The following is a 21,524-nucleotide window of genomic DNA, read 5'->3' on the forward strand; positions in this document are numbered from 1 at the left end:
CCTGGATACTTACTGCCATTTTACAGATGAAGATATTGGGACACAAAGAATTTAAGTTTCTTTGAATCTCACTGGTATCCATGTTCAATCCCTGGCCTTGCTCAGTAGGTTAAGGATCTGGTGTTGCTGTGAGCTGTGGTGTAGGTCGCAGACAGGGCTCAGATCTGGCATTGTGGTGGCTATGGCATAGTCCATAGGCTGCAGGTCTGATTCGACCTCAAGCCTGGGAACCTCTATATGCCACAGGTGTGACCCCCCCACCAAAAAAAAGACTAAAAAAAGAGTCTGACTTTCTTGAGGTCAAACATCCATTAAATGGCTTAGTATGTTGCTCTGCTCCAGATTATAACAAAATTTTAAGAAATGTCTTCCAGGTTTTTTTTTCTTGATTGTGAGAAATGTAAATTTGATATCGAAACCTAGGTATCCTTTCTCCAGAATTTTTCAACTATGTGCCTTATAAGCCCCCTTTGTCACAATTCATGCACCTTTTCCCGTTGCAGCGTGGTTTTCTAAATATAATCATAAAGGAGAGCTTCCTTTCAAAAGAAACTCTAAAATGAGTTCCATGTGAGTGTCCACAGGGAAAACCAAATCAATGAAAAGGCACTTTCAAGATGCATGTGATCATTTTATTTGAAAATATTTGGAATTATTTGTTCATAGGTATGTGATACTTTTGTCCTTCCTCAGCATCAAATCTTTGCAGGTGAATATCATGCTATAGTGTTTTGTCACATGACATGGATTTTAAAGATTTAATAAGACCTTCTTAGCATGGTTACACTGACGGTGAAAATGTCATCTTTTATTAGGTATGTGTGGTAGTGAGTGAGACCATGGTATTGGATCCAAGCCTAGCTGAATAATACCATAACCCTACTGAGGCTTTACTTTGCTCCTCTTTCCTGGAGACCATCTGATTCTATCACAACAAATCTTTGATTGGATTACTTTCATTGTCCTTATTTAAAGAATGATGAATCTGAGGTTCAAAGAATTTATTTAGCTTGTCTAAGTGTCACACAACTATTAAGTGGCGACAAACTGCTTAGCACTTAATTCCAGACTAAAGAATTTGGATATTAAACTTGGTGAAGCATAACTATACAAATGTATTACTAAAAATTATGCACGTAAAAATTTTGTAAATATGCACATTTTATCTAATTAACCACTTTAATGAATTTTATCACATTTATAGTTGTATAATGATCATCACAACCCAATTTTATAGCATTTCCATCCCAAACCCCAGCCCATCCCCCACCCCCAACCTGTCTTATTTGAGACTGTAAGTTTTTCAAAGTCTGTGAGTCAGTATCTGTTCTGCAAAGAAGTTCATTGTGTCCTTTTTGTAGATTCGACATGTAAGTGATAGCATATGATGTTGGTGTCTCACTGTCTAACTTCATTTATTTAGCATGATAATTTCTAGGTCCATTCATGTTGCTGCAAATGCCATTATTTCTTTCCTTTTAATGGCTGAGTAATATTCCATTATCTTTATGTACCACATCTTCTTTATCCACCCCTCTTCTGATGAACGTCTAGGTTGTTTCCATGTCTTGGCTATTGTATATAGTACTGCAATGAACAGTGGACTACATGTATCTTTTTGAGTCATAGTTTTCTGGATAGATGCCCAGGAGTTGGATTGTCAGATCAAATGGTAATTCTAATTTTAGTTTTCTGAGGAACCACCATACTGTTTCCACAGTGGTTACACTAATTTACATTTCCACTAACAGTATAATAGGGTTCCCTTTTCTCCACACCCTCTTCAGCATTTATCGTTTGTGGACTTTTCGATGATGTCCACTTTGGCTGGTGTAAGGTGGCACGTCATAGTGATTTTGATTTGCATTTCTCTAATAATTAGTGATGTTGAACATCTTTTCATGTGTTTTTTGGCTATCTGTATGTCTTCTTTGGAGAATTGTTTGTTTAGATCTTCTGCTCATTTTTTGATGGGGTTTGATTTTTTGGTATTGAGCTACAGGAGGTGACAATAAAAACAAAAAAGATGGGACTTAATTAAACTTAAAAGTTTCTGCACAGCGAAGGGAACCGTATAACAAAACAAAAAGACAACTCACAAAATGGGAGAAAATATTACAAATGAAGTGACTGACAAGGATTTAAACTCCAAAATTTATAAACACCTTCTGCAGCTTAATACTAATAATTAACCTTTAATAAAAAAGATATTTCTCCCATTTCTCATTGATTTTCTTTTACCAGCAGTTGCTAGATTCTTTTCATTAAATTTATAGGTCAAGTGGTTAATAATCTTTAAACAAACCTTTAAGACTACCAAGTTTATTTATTAACAACAGCAAAAACAGCCTGTTTTCTAAGAAACCTTTTCTAACTAACAGTAGTCATATAATCATGATGTTTTAATTACTTTCAAGATCCTTAAGAGACAAATTCTCTAAGTAACTGTTGGGATATTTATGAACAAGGAGAGTTTATAATCTCTTCCTGTGTGTTCTCCTCAAAACTGAATAAGTTGTGATTTTTTTTTTTTCAGTTATGTGTGTATGTGTATACACTTGCTGACTCCTGGAGTCCTTGTCTGTTCCCTCAGTTCTCTGGCCCAGCTAATAAAACTGACACCAGTCATAATTATTAAGGAGAGGCATTGTATGGCTCTGATAGCCTGAAGAATACAAAATGATCTTTATCCTGACTATGCAATAAGTTGGGCTCTATAGACCACTACCAATATGTGATTTATTCCTATAAAAATATTCACTGTGTATTATGCATGAAATTTCTCCCCAAATTGTCATTTTGAGGTGGCAGTGCAAAAAAACCAACTAAAATTTGAGGTAAAAAAATCATGCATATATATGTGTATATATATATATATATATATATATATACACGCACACACACAGAGACACACACACTTTTTGGACTCTTTTCAACTATAGGTTATTACAAGATAATGAATATAGTTCTCTGTGCGATTCAGTAAATCCTTGTTGTTTATCTGTTTTATGTATAGCTGTGTATGTCTTTTAATCCCATACTGCTAATTTATCCCTCCCCCCTTTCCCCTTTGGTAACCATAAATTTGTTTTTGATGTCTGTGCGTGTGTTTCTGTTTTGTAAATAAGTTCATTTGTATTATTTTTTTAGATTCTGCATATAAGTGATAACATGTACTTGTCTTTCTCTGTCTGATTTACTTCATTTAGTATGGTAATCCCTAGGTCAGTCCACGTTGCTGCATGGCAGTATTTTTTCTTTTTTATGGCTGAGTAAAATTCCAGTGTGTGTGTGTGTGTGTGTGTGTATCTTCACACACACACACACACATCTTTTTATCCATTCATCTATAGATAGATACTTCATTTGCTTCCAGATTGCAATGTTTTAATATTTTCTTTTGCTTTGTTTTAATTTTGAGAAATTTAAATATAGTTAAACTTTTTTAATATTCATTGTTATTAGCTGGTGGGAATTACCTAGAAAAGACTCTCAAGACAGTATTCTTCAAGTAATCTTAGAAATTGTAATATATTCAGATGTAGTTTAGGATAACTTTTAAAAAATTATTAATTATAGGGAATTGTCATTTTTAAGCAGCAAATAAAAATTTTAAATAATCAAGATTCTGGTTTAAAAGGACCTTGATGTTAAAATATTATTTTGAAATTTGTTGCACTGAGTGACTATGGAGTTTGGCTTAAGAAGTCAGTGGTTGTTTGTAATTCCTCTGACTTTAATATTACTTATTAATCTCTGTGGCCTTTGGTCAGAAATCTCAGGAAAGAGCCACATAAACTGAGCATGATAAAGTCCATGACCTTGTTTGTTTTTTCATTGTGTCTGAAGGCTAAACTCTTTTAGGAATGCAAAAGCACTCTGCAAAAATGAATGCTGACTATGAGATTGGTAGAAAAGGGGATGGGAACAAAGTAAAAAAATACATATCAAATTCTAAAATTAGCTAGCGTTATCAGTGCACTGCCCACCAGGGGCTGTTGGCTGGCCTGTGGTTAGGAGGGCGGTACCCATCCCACGGGCATGCTCTGGGGAGGAACCCTGCCCCCTAATCATAGGCTTTGCCCTTATAAGTGTACTGTGTGGATAGGCTTCATCCTTAGGCAGAAAAATTACCAAAATCACTTCAAAAGAATAGATTGGTTCATTTTACTCAGAAATATACACATGTTAATAGTTGAGCATTTTGTAATTCACATGTGTAAACATTTGGGCTCTAATTATAGGGCTTCTGGCCATATTTAATGGGCCTTATTTGTTCATACTTTCTAGCCCTTGAATGTTTTTGATGTTCCTATATTTGGGGTGATAGGTTGTGGTTTAGCTGGGCCTGGGCTGGGAATCCTGACTTCCTTGTAGCCTTGCCAGGAGGTGTTCTCTGAGCATGGAATAGCACCAGAGCTTAGAGAGTGGGGGAGGGGATATTTGGATTTGGGATGCTTTTGGCCTCCTCCCACTGAATATTCAATGTTGCCACTTTGTTATATTTTTATGGGATTGCTTTTAGAATCTCACTCCAGGGAGGTAATTGAATGTAAAGATTATACTTAATAAGGCAGTGACAGTTTTTTTAAATGTAGATTTAATATAATAATTTTTATTTAATTTGAAATGACACCCATTAAGGTAATTTAATAACATTTAAATAACTTGAAAATATGAAGGTATTTTGAAATTGGTAACATTACTACTCTAAATAAAATCTAAAGGAAATGTAAAATTTTAGCAATTCCACCACCAATAAATCAACTGATTAGGATCTTTTTGTGGTGAAGCCTTGGCATTTAAATTTTTAGGAAGCTCTGCAGCTGGTCTCATATACACCCTGGGTAAAGAATCAGTGTTTTATACAGTTTTAGCCACAGTGTACAGGTTATTTTATATCCTATCTATATATTCTGTTTTACTTTAGTGTTATGTCAAATATTTTCAGTTTCTTCATAATCTCACATTTTTCAGTAAATTGTACATATATTTGCATATCATAATTTCTTAAAATCATCCTTATAATGTTGAATGTTTCATATGTAAGTCAGTAGGAAACAATGATGCAGTATCATTTGATTTCTGTTGGATCATTTCCAGACCAAATCAAAGAGAATGAACAAACCTTGCTGTTTGTAGTTGCCACATTGCTTTCATAAGGAATGTAGCAATCACAATACTATCAGCAGTGAGTGCTCATTTCACCACAAATTTCCTGGAATTGGGAATTACCCCTTTCTAAACACATGTTAAATCTTCACTATCTTCAGGACTCCAAAAATGGGGGTGGGGGGCAGGGCACAAATGCTTCAAATAGTTACATTTATAAACAGAGCCAGAAAGCAATTCTCTGGAAGCAGGGAGATGCATGCAGCGCTGTGACTGTAATCAGATAGATACAGGTAGAATCTTCTAATTTAAAAGTGGCTTTCTAGATTATAACCAAATTTTTTAAATGCAAATTACCTACAGTAACCCAGAATGGCTAAAAATTAACTACCATGATTTACAACAATGTTGTATTAGTAGCTGGAATGCTCAAAATAAGTAAACCAGATTGTGGTAAATCAAAACAAAATGAACACGTGAAACCAGCTTCACATTCTTAAGGTTTATATCAAGCTCTAAATCTGACATACTGCTGAGGAGATATGTTTCAAACCGGATAACCTCTGTAATTGAGAGAAAAACTTCTCTTAAAAGAAGAACCAGCTAGAAATTCTCATAGTTATTACCCTTCGACTATAGAAAGTATGCGTCCAAGCAGAAAAGGCTTATTGACTAACAAAACATAGAAATGTAGATATTCAGAGAATATCCCTGAACTTTTGAATTGGACTCCTCCTCTTCTTTCCCCTCCTCATTGTCATCCTCAATTATTTTTTATCATTATCATTTTTATAAAAGCATTTTTAAAGTACGATACTTAGGACTTTCTCTCCCTTACTTTATTTCACCTTTATCATACAGCTTTAGGGAGCTGTATTTCACTGCTTCATTTTTCAAATGAGGAAACTGAGTATGGAGAGAATAAACACCCAATTCAAAGTTATACAACCAGTAAGAACGGAAGCTGGTATACCAGAGCATTAACTGAGGTGTATCAGATTCCAGCATCTGTCCTTCCAGCCCATGCAATCAGACATCTAATGGACTTTCTAAGACTCTTTGACTTTCGCAGTTGCTTATGATTTGGGTGTTAGATTCCAATGCTGGCCAGTCATTCCAATCCAGTGACTATGGAAGGTATTAATTCTTATAGGAAGTATTCCCAGAGTTTTGCACCAGCTCTGGCTCTAATGAGCCTCTAGAAGCATTCCTTGACTTTCAAGAAGCCTGCAATAGTCTTATGACAAGCTATGTCTACTAGACCAAATGAAGGCCGAGATCCAGGGAGAAATATCTGTAAACTTCTATTCTGCAGAGGCTAGTTCTCTTTTATTAACATTCACGTCACTAGGTTTGAATCTTCAGGCTATTTTCAGTGATTTTATCTCTTGCATCTTGCACATCTATCAGTCACCAAGTTCAGCAAGAGAGCTAGGTTATGAAGACCAGTGTGGAAAGACTGTAGGTTTTGAATATAGCTGTATCTGAGTTTGAAATCCAGCTCTACTACTTACTTCTTTTGTAACCTTGGATAGCTAAGTTACTTAATGTTTCTATGCCTTGATTTTTTTTGATCTTTACAATGCATATAACAAGTTTGCAGGGTTGTTAAGGAGACTAAACAAAATATCTGTATATAAATATTTTACACAATGTCTTGTACATGTAGGCTCTTTACTCCTGGTTTTATTCACTCCACAATGATTATTTAAACCATTATTTTACATTTCCACTTCTAATATTATTAAAGCCAGGACTTCCTTCTCTTTACTTCTTAGTGGAACATATACAAATACTAGCCACTAGAATCTCGTCAATTCTTTAATCATGTCTTTCCTAAAATTAGGAATTCAGCATTCCTCTCCCAGGGTCCTAAATCAGTCTGTCTCTGAGTAATACCATTGGACCATCCTAGCTAGTGTGTCTTTCTTGGACAGGGGTTTAGGGATAATATTGTGTCTGAAATTACTAATCTCATTTTAGGCACATTTCCCAACCTAGTCACAGCTCCTTATTGTTGTATTCCATAAACTTCTTTAGATCTGTTTTTTTTTTCCCCCACAACTATTTTTTTTTTTTTTTAGTGCCATAGTACAAGCTTCTCCAAAAATTTACTATCTTTGATCTTTAAAAAAGTAGAATTTTAAAGTGAATCCTTAAGACTTTACTATTGCCTTCTGGTTCTCAGTTTCATTTTGTGCTTATTTTTTCCTTATTTATGATTGTACAGACTTTGATTCTATCTCCTCTCAGCCTTCTCTTCTTGAGTCTTAAAGACTAATTTTGTCAGGTAGTCACTATAGCGCCTCGTCTATCCCCATTAGCATTTTGTTCAATTGATTCCAGACATTATAACACATCAATTTTGTACAAGCAAAGAACTTGTCTTCTGGGTGGATTCCAATGCATAAATCTTTGCTTGAGCATTTGTCTGCAGCAGCATAGGGCTTTGAGGAAGCAACCTTCAAGAAGATAAAATTGCACATTTATTTTTTACAGCTGGCAGAAAGCGCATTGTTTCATATATAGAACTTGGGTTAAGATTCTCTAAAAGTTTGTTTTCATTGGCCTACTAAAGATCATTTCTCAGTTTTTCTGGCCACATATAAAGCATTATGAATTGCCCACCAATTTCAAGTATCAAATTGAAACCTCTTTTTCTAGTTGTAATATTTTCTAGCTACTAAAAGCAACCTTCCTGTCACCTATATTTAGAATGACAGAATCACAAAGGACCATAGAACTCATCTGGTCCAATCATTTCCTTTTTGCCCAAATCGGCACTCTTGTTCCCATTTCTCTTATGTGCTTCTCGGTACGGTCTCTATATTCCCCAAAAATAGGTGAAATAGAAAATCCTGCCCCGTCATAATAGCAATTTCTTATAATGTTTAGAGGGATGGTATTTAGATGGAGTTAGAAATTTCAAGAAGTTTTTAAGAGAAAATAATATGGGAAAGTGTAATTTATATGTATAAAATTCTGTTACTACCAATTCAAATGAGTAGTTTACTTCCTCTTAGTTTACCAGGATCTCGTGGTGATTGTTATTGTAAATAAGAAGAAAAACAGCTGGAGTTTGAAAAATTTAAATTCTTCCTGAAAGTAATCTCCTACCTTGCTGAAATATGCTACAATTATTTAATGTATTTACCTCTGATTCAGGTGAGGTTTTGTTTAGGCTTTGAGTTTATGTCCTTCCATTAGAGGAAATACAAACAAGAGCTTGAGATCTCATTACTAATAGAATAAATAGACAAAATATTTTGAAAGAGGATTATTTTGCAGTACTCGTGAAAGTTGTTTGTTTAGCTTCATGAATGAGAAAGATCTTTTTTACTCTCAGAGTTAGTTTTTACTTTGCATTTTTCAAAATTCTGTTGCCCCCTAGAATTTATATAAATTTATAAGATATTGGACTTATTTTTAATATGCTGATGGAGAATAATTTCCATGGAGAATGATTAACTACTTTATGGTTTACTCCTTTAATGAGCTAAGCTAATCAAGAAATTTATGTTTTGTCAGATGAATTGAAGTTATAATCTCATTAGTACTTTTCCTCTATTATAGGAACAAAATTTATTTATTTACATTTCTCATAAAACAGTTATATAATTTCCTCTAAACTGTAAAGCTCAACAGAAAGGGTATAGTTAATGTAGAAATGTAAAGATAGAATTTCACTCCTTAAAAAAAAAATCTAACTCAATTCTTGTGTGCTCACTAAAATTTGTCTTCTAAATGTCATTAACAAACTGCTGTCTGCCAAATCCAGTTGTTGGTTTTCCATTTTTCATCTTTTTTCGATGCTGTTTACAATGTTGCACTTTGTGAAACTTTTTTAAGCATTTTAATTAGTTTCACAATTTTATTATGAAACATGTAAACTATTAAAAATGTGCTCACTCATGTGCCTCCTCCCAGTTTGATAAATTAAGTATTATCAACAGAGTTCAAGTCCCCTGCGTGTTCCTCCCTGATAGTAATTTCCTCCCTGCCCAAATGGAAGTGTAGCCATTATCCAAGATTTGGTATTTACCATTCTCGTGCATTTTTTTATACTTCTACTGGATATGTGTGTACTCCTACTTAGTGTGTCATATATATATGTCATATTTTTATGTTGTAACCTTTATATAAATGGTATCAAAGTATGTATGTGTATGTTATTTAGCACCCCTCTGTATTTTTCACTTGACATTGTTTCATGAGATCTGTCCTCAGTTTTATTTTTTAAACTTCTGTGACTCGGTTTTCTGTTTACTCTGCTACTCCCTCACTCATTTCCTTTGGTTGGAGCCCACTCCTTCGTTGGTTTTGTTCCCAGGGCTCTGTTAACTGACAGCCTTCTCTTCTCATTGCAAAGCCTCTCCCTCTGCATTCCCCCACCTCCCGTGACTTCTGCAACACTGTTAGGTTCGCCTATAATCCAGGCCTGTTTGTCCAAAAATCTGCTGAATGTCTGCAACAGGATATCCTGCAAGTACTGTAAACTTCATTCCTCAAAAGTGAGTTTATTATCTTCTCCCTAGACCTGCAATTCCTTCTGCTATTCTTTAATTTGCATAAGGACACACCAGCAACTCTGTGGTCTGTGTTGGTAAATTCAGTTCTTCTGAAACCCCTTGTGTTCTTTTCTCCTCACGACTACTTAAATCGCTAAATCCTCTAGCTACTGAAAGCAAAAACTAAGCCACTAGAAAAGACCCATAATAATACATATACATAATTAGTAAGATTTAAGCCAGTGAAGTTTGTCTTGTTTTGTTTTTCCCTCATGCAGTCGTCTGAGGTGAATGCTCAGGTCAGCCAGCAGCTCTAGAGCATACAGTTCTTTAGAGGTTCTGACAGCAGCAGCTCACCCATCTTCAGCATATGACTTCCATTGTCACCAGTTTAGCTAATGCAAGAAGGGATAGTGGAAGCCCTGGGTCAGAAACTGACGCTCAAGCAGGACCTCAGTTGTGCAGATTATTTTCCTTCATGTTTTGTCAACTGCAGGGCATCCAAGAAACATAATCTCTAAGTGGGCAGCCGCCCTGTGGCCATAATTCTACACTGTGAAATCAAGGGAGAATGAATTTTGGTGCACAGTCCCATGTCTGTGCCACAGGTGGCTTCGTAACTGCCTTTGAGGGGATCCCCTTCCTTGTCCCATTTAAATGCCACTGCTCTAGTCCAAGGCTTCAGCATCTCTAGCTCAAACTATTTCAGATAGCCATTTGCCTGGTTATGTTTATTTCCTCCAATCCATTCCTCATGCTGATGTCCAAATTATCTTTCTGAAATGTTGATGCCTAAAGCATAGTGTAATAAGTATGGACAACAATAATGTACTGTAATTGTCAAACTTTCTTTGAAACTAAAATTTAATTATTCCAGCCACTGAAAATAAAGGATAATTATGTAATATCATAGAGGCATTAAATATCACTGTAACAGCAATTATCTTACAATATATGAATGTCTAAAATTAACATATTGTACACCCTAAATTTACATAATGTTTTATGTAAAATATATTCAGTAAAAAATTAAAGTAACACAAAAAAATGCCTGTATTACTGTGGAGTCTCTACAGTGCTATGGGATAAACTCCATGATGCGTGACAAATGTCTAGAACGGTGACAACCTGGCCTCAGGTTATTCTCTGACCTTATCTCCTGGCCCCTTTCCAGTATTCTATACTTTGAATGTTTTAGCTAGTTCACTATCACTTAACTATGTTGTATATATATTTTCATAGCTGTATGTTTTTATTTTTGAAGTTTCCTATGATCAGAGCTGTTTCTCCCTTTATCCTATACAGCTGTCACCTATCAGTGGCTTTCTTGGATAACCTTCCATTGAAGTACAGTTCATTGTTGCTTTACTTGTGTTGCTAAATATTTAAAGCTTCACTACTCAGGATGTGGTCTACAGACCGTCTGCACTGGCATCAGTGGGAAACTTGTTAGAAATGCAAAAAATTGGGCCTAGCCAGATTACTGAATCACAACTGCATTTGTAACTAGAATCTATGTGACCTGATACTGCTGGCATTCAGGCTTTATAAACAGTATATATATATTTGATACTTGATGCATTATCTCTTATAGACAGGAACTGCATTTTGTTCATTTTAGAATCCCCCCCAAACTTCTACAGAGTATCTATTACATAGTGGCTCTCCATACATTCATACTGACCAGGTTTTTATTTCATCTTGTCTCCTTTGGAGATATGCTGTCATGAGAAATCATGCTTGGGGAGTTTCCATCATGGCTGAGTAGTAATGAACACAATTAGTATCCATAAGGATGTGGGTTCGATCCCTGGGTTAAGGATCCAGTGTTGCATGAGCTGTGGTGTAGGTCACAGATGTGGCTCGGATCTTGAGGTGCTGTGACTGTGGCCTAGGCCGGCAGTAGCCCTGATTCAACCCTAGCCTCAGAACTTACATACGCTGTGGGTGTGGCCCTAAAAAGACAAACACACACACACACACACACACACGAAAAGAAAAAGGAAAAAAAGAAATTATGCTTGGAATTTGGGTGTTTTCAGCACTAAACCAAACCATATTTCTCCACAAGAAATAGAAGCACTTTTTTGCCCCTCCCAAACCACATCCTTTTAATTTTAAACTTATGAGCATTACATGTATATGTCACATAAACTGGTTCAAATAAATTGCAATTTATGCTCATAATTTTTGTTATGCCTGTAAGGGAGCCATTACCTAAAAGGATATTTTCATAAACAGATGTGAGAGTAAGATCTACTATAATGTATATAAAAGATAATTGCTTCTTATTTAATACATACCGTAAAATTCCATCACAGGTTAAAGATTTACTATAAATTCAATTTAAAAGAAATTTAAAAAAAATGGAGTATGTAATCTAAAATTTAAATATATGCTAGAATATATGTATGTATATACATACATACAAAACTTGGAAGTTGAAAGGTACTGTTAGTATTGCCTTTTTTATTTTGCTGTTTATGATTAGGCACATCTTCTCTAAATAGCTTTTAGTCATCAGCTGGTCCAATACAGATTATACTGCTTTGAGTATATTTAAGTTGTTGACTACTATATAGAAATATGTGTATCTTTTTCTGTACAGTGTTAAGGAAAGTAGGTTGATGACTATGGACTACAAAAACATTAAAAAATCTTTTTTTTTAAGTAAAGGTTTGTATTTGTGTTTACATTTTGGCTTATTCATCCATATATTGCTTTATAATAGATGAATTTCAGTTGGCCAATCCATATTTAAGCACGCACTAAATTCAGCCATTGGTTTTGGCTTTCCATTGAATGGACTGACCTTTGAAGATTTTTTTGTTATTGTTATTTGTTCTCTTTAATATGATCTGCCTAAAACTCTTTGGAAAAGAAAAATGTTTCTTTTTTTTTTTTGTTTTTGTGTTTTTTTAGGACCGCACCCATGGCATATGCAGGTTTTCAGACTAGGGGTCCGATCAGAGCTGTAGCTGTTGGCCTACAGCTAGTAAATCTTTTAAAATTGCAAATTATAAGAATAAATAACTTTTTGCAGTTATCAGTGCTTTTGCACTAAAAATTATATAAGGACTAAATTGAAGTATGGAAAGAAGTAAGTATGATTCAGCTACATGCAATTGAGAGCACAATTTCTTTAGAGAAATATTTTAAGCAGTTTGTCCATTCCTTCTTCTTTGGTTATTGCATAATTAGGTATGTTTCTTAGCTGGTGGACAGACATGAAATAACTCTCTGGACTGGCATATGCTTAAAAACCTTTGCTATATATTGACTGCGAGAAAAATCACTGGCAATTTACCGCTGATCTAAATTTGAGCACCTGAAATCTTAACGCTAAATTGAATATTTAGTGGTCATAAAGTAAGTGGTCCATAGGAGCAGAGGTACAGAGTTGGAACAGTGAGAACCATAAAGAACTCTAGCTTTATGTTTTTAATTTACACACTTGGTTTTATTTTCCTTCACCACATAAATTGTTATAAATTTTCCACTTGCTAGGAAGGATTTCTCAAGCATTGCTAGACAGTTTAGCTTATTTTTCTCCTGGATAAATTTGTATGCAATCATTTTAACAGGTGAGAGAATTCAAGGAAGTGGTGACTTGCTAGGAAATGAGTTTGCAAGGCTTTGATTTTTTTTTTTTTTTCATTACTGGTATGATTTCCCAAATACCTCATTTCATTTTCACGTAAAAGGTACTTTTCCATCTCATCACTTCTACATTGAGCAAGTCTACCCACTAGGAGGCACTCTTTCCAAACTTTATTTTTCAGTGCACCCGGAAGACTTTTCCCCAGTAAACCTTGTGGGTATTTATTCATCTTTTCTGTTTTTATTTCTAGGCTAAAGGTTTTTGCATGCAGTCTCTACTTGCCAGTGGAAACAGGCTTTTTTGTTGTGAAAACAACAAAAAAATCTTCCACATATTTTGATTGGTACCTGTTTTTCTAGGTACTGTTTTCTGGAACGGAATATTTAATTTGTTAGAAAAACACAATCTATTTGATATCAAAAGTTCAGTAAAATTCTAATACTTTCAAACCTTTTTTTTTTTTTTACTAATACCTCCCCTTAATATTTTTTTCTCTTAGGTAGAAACATATAGATCCCTAAGTTTATGTCAGTTGTGCAGAGTTGAGGATATTAAGTCACAATAGAATGCAGTGTTACAAAAAGTAAAACAGTGATTTGTGTTAGGAACAGCTTTCAGATTCAAAAAATCATCAGAGACTGGAAGATTGGTGTATACACAAACATACAGACAGATGAGAACCACCAGACCATAGAGAACGTTTTCTTAGTGGCATGTGGTACTCAGTCTCATTATTGCTGGTCATACACTGATAGATGCAGGCCCCTTGTCATAAGGATGCATGTAGAATTAAACTGGAGTTATTAGTGACATCAGAAAAAATTACAGTTGATCTGTATTTTAGAGGTAGTAATTAATACAGCTATTGAATTTTTAGATAGTTTCAAATTTCTGTTATCAAATATATAACTGAACATTTAAAGTGCATTTCAAGTGGAAATTTATTCATTTAATTAAGTAAAGCTTGATTTTTCAAATTTGTTAAAACAGGTTAGGGACCTGGTTCCATGCATCTATTAATTTATTTATTTAATGATTTTTATTTTTTCCATTATAGTTGGTTTACAGTGTTCTGTCAATTTCTGTTTATTTATCGAGTGCAGACTGTGTTAGGTTCTGTTCGTGACTTTGTTTAGAGCAGCAAACGTAAGAGCAAAATCTCTTGGCTTGTGTTTATATTTGCTTCTAATGGTGGCAGGGGACAAAGGTGCATAGCAGGTTGCAATAAAAAGGGGTAAGACAGTTGTAAAAGGGTTGAGAGTAGTATAAGCCTAGCTATTTTACATGGAGAGGCTGAGATAGGTCTCTCTGAAAAGGTGCTATTTGAGCAGAGACCTGAAGGAAATGAGAAAGAAAGTCATGCATATAAATGGGGCGGTGTTGGGGAACAGTCCAGATAAAAGGAAAAGCAAGCACAGTCCTGTAGTTTATTCTAGAATCAGTCAGATGCCCTGGGCCCGAATGTGCAGGAGAGTGGTAGCAGAGGAGGTCGGAGAGATGTGAAAGGACCTAGTAGAATTTTACTTCCAAGGAGAAAGGACATTGTTGGTAAAATTTGCGCTGATCTGACCTAACTTTTCAGAGGATCGCTCTAATGTCTGGGATGAATCCAGGAGCTGTGATAAAAGTAGGAAAAACTAGTCACTTTGCACTTGTCCAGGCAAGAGATGATGGCTTTTCATGACCTTGAGGAAGTTCCCTAACATTGTTGAGGCTGTTTCCTCATGGTTAACAGGAGATCATGAGACCAATGCATCAACTCGTTTTGAGGATTCAGTGGCAGACTATGCTGGATTCATTTGGCCATGGCTTTGTGGGACTGATTGATCCAGAGGATCATCTGAGTTCACACACACACCTTACTGTTCTCTCAGTCTCCTGTCAAATACATTTCCGCAGTAATTACATCATTTCTCAACACACTTCTGAGTATGTGTTTCTTTGCCTGCACACTCCCAATTCCCAAACCTGTGATGGTTCCCTGTAACTTTAGCATAAAGTCAGAACTTTTGAATTCAGTATTTGAAAGCCTTTTTTTTTTTTTTTTTTTTTGCTTTTTAGGGCCGCACCCATGGCATATGGAGGTTCCCAGGCTAGGGGTCAAATTGGGGCTATAGCTGCTGGCCACAGCCACAGCCATAGCAACGTGGGATCCGAGCCGCATCTGCAACCTACACGACCTACACCACAGCTCAAAGCAACTCTGGATCCTTAACTCACTGAGCGAGGCTGGGGATCGAACCCACACTCTCATGGTTACTAGTCAGATTCATTTCCACTGCACCACAGTGGGAACCCCAGAAAGCCTTTAGTATTCAGTTTCCTTCACTTGCTCTTGAAGCAACACCAGGCAGCTTGCTATTTCTTGTACATGCCCTGCTCTCCGATCCTTTGGTGTTTTATTTAGGGTCTTTCTGCCTGGAATGTCGTGGGTATGATTGTAGTCCACCCACGCAGATATGTCAGGATTATGACTCTTTCTGACCATAGCTGAATTGAGCCCGGTTCTGCTATTGGGTGGAAATTTAATCTGGCAATGCTGGTCTCCCTTGGCCTTTTCCTCTGGCTGTACAAGTTCTTGGGGTCTCTTGTAATGATACGCCATCTGTGGGAGGACGGCAGGAGCATCACTCTGGCCCCTGCTGTGATCCACTGACAATAACACTGGGGCTGGCATCCCCAAACCGTGCCTGCCATTCAGCTGCTCTGGGGTCAGAGACTAAGGTCTTCATTTCTGCTGCCTCCCAGTGAGTAGTTCTAAGCATTTCTCCTCTGGGGTGAGTAGTACTGGGGCTTGGTGTCTCCCTGCAACACTTAACTCTCAATTTCCATCCACTCTGGGATCTGAATGCCAGCAGGGGACTGAGGGGAATTGCTGTAACTTATATGGGCCCGTTTTACTCTTTAAAAAGGGGAGAGATTATGTTCTTGAAACTTGAAAATTCATAGTCTATTATGTTCAACAGGAAAACATAGGCATGTGATTTTCTAATAGTTCTTGTATTGTTTTTTTTTAAATTATTAATTCAGTAGGTACCATAGAATTTATACCTTCACCCCTAAACACACATCTATGCTAGGTGTTCAGCATCCCAGTTAGGAAGTTAAACTGAGCTTTCATAGATAAATATCCAAATGTCTTGTGTCTTAAATCAGTTTTTCTCAGAAGGCGACTTGAAGGCCAACTCTATCAGTGTCACTAGGAATGCATGTTTAAAATGAAGTTATTCCAGGAGTTCCTGCTGTGGCTCAGCAGTAACAAACACGGCTAGTATCCAGGAAGATGCGGGTTCGATCCCTGACCTAGCTCAGAAGGTTAAGGATCTGGTGTTGCCTTGAGCTGTGGTGTAAGTTGCAGACGTGGCTCTGATTCCAAGTTGCTGTGGTTGTGGTGTAGGCCGGCAGCCACAGCTTCCCTAGCCTGGGAACTTCCATATGCTGTGGGTGCGGCCCTAAAAAGACAAAAGTTGAATAAATAAATAAATAAAAAATAAATGCAATCATTCCAGAACTACTGACTTAGAATCTCCCATGATGAAGACTGATATTTTGTATTTGTAATAAATTTCCAAGATGATTGTTTTGTGCCCTAAACTTTCTGAATCATTGCTATAAGTTGGGGGGAAGACAATGGCCAAAACACTGTTTTTCCAGACAACCCGTGTGATTTCTTTTTGGCCGAGATACTTTGGATTGTGGATCAAATTTAGTTAATTTTTACTGAATTAATTATTTTATCATCTGTTTATTTATAGCCTAAATTGTAGTTTTCTTTTTTTTTTCTTAAAGGCATACACTTACATTCTATGTGGACCTAAACCTGTATTTACCTCTCCACCTTTCAAATTTGCTTCTATGAATATTTTGTATCTCTTTATGATTTTTTAAAGTGATATCAATGTACCTAGAAGCATCTTCCCCTTTTTGTACCCAATATTGTTTATTTGTGCCTCTTTCCTTGATAAGCCTTTCTCAAGGTTTATCTGTTTTATTTATAGTTTCAAAGAACAAGGTTATATGGTTTTGCTTAATGTCTCTACTTTTTTCTAGTAAATGCTTTTTCCTTTATTATGTATTTTTCTACTTAGTATACTTTTTAACCTTTATTTAGCTTTTGAATTAAATTCTCTATTTTATTTTTGCTTTTTTAGTAAATAGTACAATTAAGTCAATAAATTTACCTGTAAGTACCACTGAAGCAGCCTTGGTATAAAATTTGGAACCTTCCTTTAGTTCTAAATACTTTTTTTGTCATTTTCATTTCTTCTTTTTTTTTTTTTTGTCTTTTTGCTATTTCTTTGGGCCGCTCCCGCGGCATATGGAGGTTCCCAGACTAGGGGTCGAATTGGAGCTGTAGCCACTGGCCTACGCCAGAGCCATAGCAACGCAGGATCCGAGCAACGTCTGAACTTACACCACAGCTCACGGCAACGCCGGATCATTAACCCACTGAGCAAGGGCAGGGACCGAACCCGCAACCTCATGGTTCCCAGTCGGATTCGTCAACCACTGCGCCACGACGGGAACTCCTGTCATTTTCATTTCTTTATTTTGAGAGCACGTTTTAAAAATATTTTATTGTTATTTCTTGCTGAGTCCTAATTTAGTATTATTGAGTCTAAAATATAGTGTGTATTAATTACATCATTTAAAAAATTTGCTGAGCAGTTCCCGTCGTGGCACAGCGGAAACGAATCCGACTAGGAACCATGAGGTTGCAGGTTCGATCTCTGGCCTTGCTTAGTGGGTTAAGGATCTGGCGTTGCCGTGAGCTGTGGTGTAGATCACAGATGTGGCTTGGATCTGGTGTTGCTGTGGCTCTGGCGTAGGCGGCAGCTACAGCTCCCTTTAGACACCTAGCCTGGGAACCTCCATATGCCGCAGGTGCAGTCCTAAAAAGACAAAGGGCAGAAAAAAAAAAAAAGTTGAGATTTTCATGGGAATCTTGTAAATGGTCAGTTTTCATAAATATTTGCTGTTAACTTGTCAAATTTTTGTTTCTTTGAAACTTTTCCTTCCTTGCTAATTTTTTTTATCAGCTTGATCTGACAGTATCTGATAAAAATGTTTTATTTTGATTGGATATTGCTCATTGTCTCCTTTGAATTCTGTCAGGTTTTGCCAAATAGGTTTTAAGATTACATTGATTTTTTTCATTTATTTTGATAATTTTTCCATATAAATATCCTTTTATCCTTTTAACGTTTTTTTCTTTTAAATTACATTTTGTCTAATTTTCTTATTGCTAAGGTAACCTCAACTGTTTTTAGTGTATTTGTATGGTAATCTTTTTCATAATTTATTTTCAGCCTTTTGTGTGTTTTTATTTTAAATGAGATTCTTGTAAGCAACTAAAAGCTTGATTTTTTTTGTTAATTGATTCAGATATTCTCTCTCCTGATAACACTTTAGTTAATATGTATTTATTGTGATTACTGATACATTGGATGACTTCTACATTATTTTATATTTTATGTTTATCCTCTTTTTTTCTTCTTCATTTTTCCCTTTCTCTATGTTCTGGAGAATGGATTTTGTTTTCTTTAGCCTCTTATTTTTTTCTGATAACTTTGAACTCTTAGATTGTATTAATGTTTACTCATAAATTTTGGCCTATATGTTTTAATGTAAAAATTTCAACCATATCTGTAGTTATAATTTTGGACCTCTTTCTACTTGAAATAAATTTTTGTTTATAGGCTTTTTTCAACAAGAACCTTTTTTTTTTTTTTTTTGGAAAAAGATAAAACATTTTGGCCTATATATTTGCTGTGTTTATCATTGTTTCTTGTATATTATACCTTCTTGCTGAGTTTAATTTTCTTGTTCTGAAATAATTTATTTTAATGAGTCTTTTGGTAAACATGTTGGTGCCCAGTATCTCAGTCTTTTTATGTCTAAAATATATTTGTTTTGCCCTCAATTAAATAATAATAGTTTGAGTGCGTGTGAAATTTTAGGTTGAGTTTTATTTCCTTGGCACCTTGCAAATATCACTTCATTATTTCTTGCCATCTGTTGTAGCCAGTGAGAAGTTATTGTCAGCCTATTCATCATTCATATGTAGATAATTTATATTTTACACTCTCTGATAGTTTTTAAAGTTTTACTGTTTCATTAGAAAATATCTCTAGGTCTGTATGTACAAAGCAGAAACAGACCCATGGACAAGGGTAACAGACTTGTGGTTGCCAAGGGGGATCAGGGAAGGAGAGGGATGGACTGGAATCTTGGGGTTGTAGATCCAAACTGTGACACTGAGAATGGATAAGCAACAAGGTCCTACTGTATAGCACAGGAAACTATATGCAGGCTACCAGGATAAAGCATAATGGAAAGGAATATTTTTAAAAAGGAATGTATATAGGTCTATAACTAAGGTACTTTGTTGTGCACTTTGCACAACAGAAATTAACATAATATTGTAAATCAACTATACTTTAATAAAAAATATATCTATGTCTAGATCTATCCTTATTTATTCTACTTACGCTTTGAGTGCATGTTGCCTTATCACATCTTTTCAATTATCTTTTTCTGAAGCATATGTTAGGATACTTTCCTATATCTTACAAATTCTTTTCTAAATTTTAACCTTGTCTTTGTGTAGTGCATTCTGCATGAGTTTCTCAGTATTTCATTAATTTACTCTTTGATCCTAGCCTAAAGTTATCCCATTTATTGCATCTTTAATTTCACTAACTATATTTTTAAATTTCAAGGTTACTTTTTTTCACATTTATCTATTCTTATATCATTTCCGACTGTTTATTTTTTTGGGCCCTTGTTATTTTTATTAATAATTTTGTCTGCACTAATTCTGGCCCTTGTTAACCTTCTCTTTTAAGATCTTTGTCAGACTGTTTTATAAACTTAATTTCTTCTGGAATGTATTTATATTTAAAGAGTTGATTTTATTGATTGCCTTTTGATAGCATTAGATTTATTCTTGTGTTTCGAAATACTGGTTGGCAGATTCATTTGAGTAGCAGGTTTTTTCTTTTCTTTTCTTCTCCTCTTTTTTCCTCCTTCCACTATCTCTTTGTGTCTAATATATTACAGTGGTTTCCACTCAAAACTCAGGGCCTTCATTTTGGAGCTCAGACTTAACAATAATAAACTCATACTGACGATATGGTCTATCTAGTCTTGGAGCCAAACAATGACTTGGCTCAATTTCTGATCAGGTGACCATATCGGTGTTTTCACTTACCCTTTCCTACACCTCCACAAAATACTAACACAGGGAACAGTTGAACAGAAACTGTTTCAGTCTTTTTTTTAGGAAATTGAGGTGGGGAGGCATTAGCACATGCTATGTGCAGTCCCCCATCATCTGTGAAAGATTTTAGTTTCTTTTTATCCCAAAGGAGTACAAGTTTCTTTTCTTTTCTTTTCTTTTTTTTTTTTTTTTGTCTTTTGAGGGCCACACCTGCGGCATATGGAGGTTCCCAGGCTAGGGGTCCAATCGGAGCTGTAGCCACTGGCCTACTCCAGAGCCACAGCAACGCGGGATCCGAGCCGCGTCTGTGACCTACACCACAGCTCATGGCAACGCTGGATCCTTAACCCACTGAGCAAGGCCAGGGATCGAACCCGCAACCTCATGGTTCCTAGCTGGATTCGTTAACCACTGCGCCACAAGTTAACTACTCCAGGAGTACAAGTTCCTGATGTCTCAGCATACTTTCAGACCCACAGCCCAATAAGATCACTTCTTCAGCATCTGCCCAGTCTCTTGATTTTTTTTTTCTTTTTTCTTTTTTTTTTTTTTTTAGGGCCACACCTGCAGCATATGGAATTCCCTGGGCTAGGGGTCAAATTGTAGCTGCAGCTGCCAGCCTATTCCACAGCCATAGCAATGCCAGAACCAAGCCAAGTCTGTGACATACACCACAGCTCACGGTAATGCTGGATCCTTAATCCAATGAGCGAGGCCAGGGATGGAACCTGCATCCTCATGGATACTAGTTGGGTTTGTAACCTGCTGAGCCACAAGAGGAACTCCCCCAGTCTCTTGATTTTTGTTACATGTCTAGTTCAGTGAAATATCTGATTATATTTGACCCTGGAAGTGATTTTTACTCTTCCCACACTTTAAAAAAAATTTTTTTTTTTTTTTTTTTTGCTTTTAAGGGCCACGCCCATGGCATATGGAAACTCCCAGGCTAGAGGTCAAATTGGAGCTACAATTGCCAGCCTACACCATAGTCACAGGAATGCCAGGTCCGAGCTGTGTCTGCGACCTATACCATAGCTCACAGCAAAGCCAGATCCTTAACCCACTGAGTGCCACCAAGGAT

The 21,524-nt window shown here is 36.0% G+C and overlaps 1 protein-coding gene across 6 annotated transcripts in view; it reads left to right on the plus strand.

The window, feature by feature from the left end:
- The window catches only part of ADGRV1 (adhesion G protein-coupled receptor V1), a 536,680-nt gene that overhangs the window by 307,936 nt on the left and 207,220 nt on the right, over positions 1-21,524 (plus strand). The gene's annotated exons all lie outside the window — the stretch shown is intronic.

This window comes from Sus scrofa, chromosome 2 (assembly GCF_054392235.1).
Source record: "Sus scrofa isolate SSC_HxYL_T2T_F1_AM1 chromosome 2, Sscrofa_HxYL_maternal_Yorkshire_Landrace_v2.0, whole genome shotgun sequence".
Taxonomy (NCBI): domain Eukaryota; kingdom Metazoa; phylum Chordata; class Mammalia; order Artiodactyla; family Suidae; genus Sus; species Sus scrofa.